Below are 6,000 nucleotides of genomic sequence, written 5' to 3'. Positions count from 1 at the left end.
GAATAAGCAAAGCTAAGAAAGCGTATCTTCATGAATCTTGTCAAGACGTTTAAAGATGTCTACTTCGAAAACTAATCTCATCTGACCGCATTGATTTCTGACAAATTTTTCTCTGACTCTTATATCCGTATAACTGTATCGTGTTTTTTTTTTTTTTTTCAATTTCGGAACACCCTTATTACACGTGTAAAAGGTTCTAGGGCAATTACCCCCTGGACAATTACCCCTAACCCTTCCCTTACACCCAACCATAATCCTAATCCTGAACCTAATCCTAACTTTACCGTAAACTCTAACTCTCACCCCCAAAAAACTTAACCCTAATCCCAATCTGTAGTCTATAACCTGACCACTAACCAGTATTAGCCGGGAGGGTGGGGGGGGGGGGGGGGTAATTGCACTGATACGATCTAAAACCATAATGGCATAGTAACACCGCCTTCCGTGTTAATGTCCCTGTTGCAACCACATAATTATACCTAAACACACACTACACACGCACCCAGACTGAATATTATGGGGAATGTCAGAACTGCTTGTCACGGAAGGGGGGGGGGGGGGGTAGATAACAATGGGATATGAGTGGTGCCGTTACACTTTTTTGTATTTGCTACATTATATTAATGGTTGGGATTGTAAATATGCACCTGTTACCTGAACCATTAATATTACTCGCACATTTTGCACGGCGGTCTTGCAAGCAATAGCGGTCAATCAATACTATTTTGCCAAATCAATCGCAAATATAATTGAGCAAATACAGCCACTGATGAAATTAGTCCCCGATTTATCAGACATCGTTTGGCACAGGACGAGTTTTGCGGTAATGTATAACGTTTCTACATCAAAGGAGGTAATGGGACATTAACAATGCTTCGGTGCAGGTACTTCAAAATGACTCTTCGAAAGGTAAGAGCGTGTTTTTTTTTTTCAATATATATTATTTCACTTTCCAGAGTACATATTCAGCCGATTTACGAAAAACTTGCAGAAGTCTGCATTTTCATTGCAAACGACACACGAGTATTAACTTTATTTACCCCCATCCCGTCCCGAATTTTCTGAAACTGAAGACACAGTAGAATAGATATGACTCATGATTATTTCAACGATATAGTTATTGTAATTGTAACATCTGTCTGGTCATACCTATAGAAGAAATTACAAATTCTCCCCCAAAATGACCTAAAGTATCTGGTCACGATGCTGGAAGGAGTTACTGATTAATATGACATGAATGATTGGCGCCAAAGCGGGACCGAACGGGAGCTTTCGATTTTTGTCTATTACATTATTTTACTTTTTTTACGTTAGTTTCCTGGAGAACGAGAACTAAACAATAGGCCTATATGTAGTTGGGCATATGATCAGTTGGTGTTTTTCATGCTTGTTCCAAGGAAATATTCTCTCTTTTATTCTACCTTCCATCTCCTACGCGTATAGTCGGGTAATGTTTCAGTGATGCAAGCCAAATGGTTTTTTTTTTTTCTTAAGGTGGGTCACACTTCCATTAGTTACCTGCACTTTTAAACTCCTGTGGTTTCCCTCGATCCTTCCGGCATCAGTCAGTGTGTGCCCACAGACGAAGTCTGAGCAAGGTGTTTTTTGTCGTGAGGCTGTTAATCAATCTTCATGCCCTATTCCCTTTTTCTTTCCTCCCATTTTTTGTTTTCCTGTTCGTCTGCTTCCGCTCACTGTTTCCCCCCGCCGCTATCGCGTACATCCGAGCTGGATGCTTTGTTCAACAAAGCATCCAGCTCGGATAAGTTGATCGTCACCTGCTCCTTTTCGTGACACGTGTGAACGCCTGCGTACAGACAGGCAACAAGATGTTCCAATGTTTCGCTTCGTGATAGCTAATGTTCCCCCCATTTGTTTGCCTGCTGAAGTTGCTTGCTTTGCTTGCTTAATGCCACGTTATTCTAACGTACGATACGGTACTTTATGTCGAGAGTAATATCAAAGCGTGGTGTACAATCCACTGATGAATAGAAGCGAACAACAACAACAACAACAACAACAACAACAACAACAACAACGACAACAACAACAACAACAAGAAAGTGAGATTCAATATGTGAAAAACAAAACTGTCCTTCATACTTGGTGGCTGACATTTATATTTCATGCCAAATAAAAATTAGCGAATCGAATGTTCTGGTTACTCTGGAGGTCTCATGCAGTATAAGCAATACAATTTTTCTGAATTTATCCCGTTGCATAACGCACTTTACTAGTTTAAGATGTAAAAACAAAGCTGTCCTTCATACCTAATGGATGATATGCATTTCATGCCAGACATAATCGTACAATCGAATGTTCTGGTAACTCCAGAGTCTCATGTAGTATGATCAGTACAATTTCTTTGAATTCATCTTCCGTAGGAACATGGCTGCTGTATAAGATGTAAAAACAAAGCTGTCCTTCATACCTAATGGCTGCATTCATTTCATGCTGAACATAATTTACACAATTGAATGTCCTTGGTTACTCCAGTGGTCTCATGCGGTATAATCACAGCTCTCTGATTTTTTCTCCCTTTGCATAGTCTTGACTGATTGACAATACAGTAATGCACTTGTGGTTAAGATATAAAGAATTTACATAACAAACAGAAACAATGGATGGTGATTGGCTGTTCCCATGACTGTTGCCAGGACTTCCGCTTCGTGCAATAGAGTCATGGTATTCGCCTTGGAGTGTGTCGTCACATGCAACAACAGATTGTGTACAGAATTGCAGGCATGTTGTTTGGGAACAATAACAACAGTACAGTATTCTGACTGTCTGATGGCAAAATAAGCTAAACTGCTGACAATATGCTCCATCAACTATTGGGGGGGGGGGGGTAATTCTTTACTCTCTGCTATAAATATACCCCGTTTTGCTTGTGTCGAGTTTGCATACCTCAATGGCCGGAATTCACGAAGGTGGTACAATCTTTGTCTATGGTTTAGACTATATGGACAAAGACCGTAGTTTTGTATGGAGCGTAGTTCCATGGCCTATTTCGATTCGAAATCAGTCAGTTCCTTTACGAAAACTTTATTTCGTTACGAAATGTTAACATTTCGTCGAGGAAACGATTGATTCTATACAATGTCATATATATAATGAAATACACCATGCGACACGTAACGCCCCATACAAAACTACGGTCTTTGTCTATGGTATAAACCATGAAGAAAGATTTTACCACCTTCGTGAATTCGGGCCAATGAGTTTAACTGGGTATTTGTAGCTCGTGATATAGGTCTTCCTACGAAGCACATTGGTATATTGTATGGATGGTGCCCAACTCAATTCCACACCTGCGAAAAATAAAACACGATAGAAAAGCACAAGAACAATATTAAACACATTAAAAAAAATAAAGTGAACGAGAACATAATTTATGCAGAAGACATTATAATTCCGAGTGTGAGTGGTCAAACTTAGACCATGTGACAGATTGACATAATTATGTACTCTGGAATGGGACTTCATCTCTCTCTTGATACTCGGAATAATCACAATAACCAAGCATAATAGGCCATGCTAGGCTCCATAGAAAGTGCACCTAACCTTGTTTTTTAATATATACAATGTTTTTTGATGGTTTCTTGTCAATTCGAGGGTGCTGATTCCAAATCCGATTGAAATTAATTTGGCCATTATAATCCCAGTTATGTCAATTTTATGACCAATTATTCCATCAAAGTTCTTAAAATTTTTGTTCCTTGAGTAATTCTACTCGCACATGCACGAAATATTTCATTAGAAGAGGTACATTTAATATTTTAAGCTTATTTTCAATTCAAAATGACCGCCACTCCTATACTCATGTACTATATGAATAGCAAAAAATATGCATAGAAATAGAAGACGAATTTTCAGTCACATATCTACGCTTTTATCAAGTTTTGCATGTGCAATGCAAATCTGATGAGTGCCACTAGCAAAACAAGCAAACAAACAAGCAAACAAACAGAAAATTTATTGTTTTTAGGCTTATTGTATTCTTCTTTATACAAAACTTCAAAATGGATCCCATTCATATACCCTTGCACAATATGAACGACAAAGTGTACATGGAAATAAACAAATTTTCTTTTATTTCTGTCACTCAGGTACGCTGTTTTATTTGTGTGCTGATTATAAATCAGAAGGTTGTTAGTAACAAAAACTGTTTTATTTTTTTTTTATGCAAACATCCAAATTTGCTGCCTAAATCTGAATTTTTCCATAGGAATTTGGAAAAGTCCACCACAGCTTGAATTGACGCCAACATCAAAATTGTTTATCAGGAATCATTACATATTATGAACATTTGATACCTACTTGCCTTGAGATGGTCAGCATCATAATATTCACTCTGATTTACTGAATTAAAAGGCTGAATCCTAAATGATAACACAAATGAAATTTCCAATTACCTGTCCTGTTCTACATTATCTAAAAGCGATATTATACAAACCTTTCAGTCCCCTCATCCGAGAAGAAACATGAGGCACGGGAAAGTGGAAAAAAGGGACCACCTCACTTCCTGTCGTCAAATCTTTGAAATGAAAACAATGCCCAAAAGTTTTTCATGTTAACCCAGATGAATTATATATGGTAGATGAATTTTACCACCATCTTTTTTTCGGAGTGAATGTGTTTGCGTATATGATGTCAAGGGAGACTCTGAGATCTGTACAGTGCTGCCTCATTCTGAAAACAGTGTTATAACAACTTCACACTGCTTGTCTTTAATCTTCAGCACTTGCAGATTCAGGATTGCTCTACATGTAGGTAACTAGACCAGCTGTGTTAGGAGTCTGAATGATGGCCTCCTTAATGGTGGCTGTAAACTAACTCCACTAGAGCTCTTTTTACATGGTGACATAACATTCACTTCACGTAGGAAGTTTGCAGATGATCTTGACTTTACGTCTCATAGAAAGTCCTTGGGTGACATCAGCCGAGTACTGACCCATCGGAAGACAATAGAGGAGTACTTCACCTTCTGGAGACTTTGCCCCAACCTTCTCTAAACACGATAGCATTGGGGCATTTCATGAAGCGTTTTGTCTGACAAATTTGTCTGACAAAGTTGCTCTCAGCCAATCAGATGCAAGAATTTCAGTAGCTTATAACAGTTTGTCAAAAAGAAAAGATCTGACCAAACGTTCCATGAAATGCCCCCTTGAACAACCTGCCATCAATGCGTCTGAAATCCCACAAGCCTAGATTTCCCTCCCGTAACTTGAAAGCTTTGACCCCAAAACAGGTTGGTGCAGATGCTGGTCGGATGTCATCTCTGATACCACCCAAGTTACCTACAGCTGTCTCTGACCTGGCAACAAAGCCATAGGTCTTCAACGGGTGGTGATCAAGCAAGTCTTCATGTCTTCATTCTGTTTCTATGGCAAATAATCGTCCTCTGACCCCTGAGGAAGTGCTGAACATCACCAGATGTGGTTGCAATTAAAGCAATTGCAGGATTAATATATGCATCTGTAGCCTGAGAATTCTGTAGATTTTGGGCTGATGTCGCCTTCTGCCAAACATCCAATTAAAGGGTTCTTTAAAGACAACAATAATAACAGTTGACTGAATGAGATCATGATGTCAAAGTGTATATTATCAACACCTGGGAACTGTGAGAGAACTGAAAGAGGTATCTCACATTGCTCCTTGGTTGATGTTTAATGAATAGTTTGTACAGTATTGCGTTTGGACAGTTTCGTTTAGGCCTTCACCAGTTTTTGTTGTTTTAATTCAAGAAGAAAATCAAGTTTGCTCGATAATATCAAGGCGGTACTTCTAAATTATATCATATCAAAGTGATGGAGGTTATGATCCATTTCAAACTCGCCTCAGGACTCCTCCCTCCCATCCTCCCCCCCCCCCCCAACTCCTTGCTGGAAAAAAAAATACATTGAAAGGGTTTTTAGTTACGTCATTAATGTCCGATGTGTTTTTGTCTGCAACCATGTATCTCTGCACTTACTGAGTAGGATTTTTCTGTACTTTGTT

Source organism: Diadema setosum, chromosome 21 (assembly GCF_964275005.1).
Source record: "Diadema setosum chromosome 21, eeDiaSeto1, whole genome shotgun sequence".
Taxonomy (NCBI): Eukaryota; Metazoa; Echinodermata; class Echinoidea; order Diadematoida; family Diadematidae; genus Diadema; species Diadema setosum.
This window is presented reverse-complemented; position numbering follows the sequence as displayed.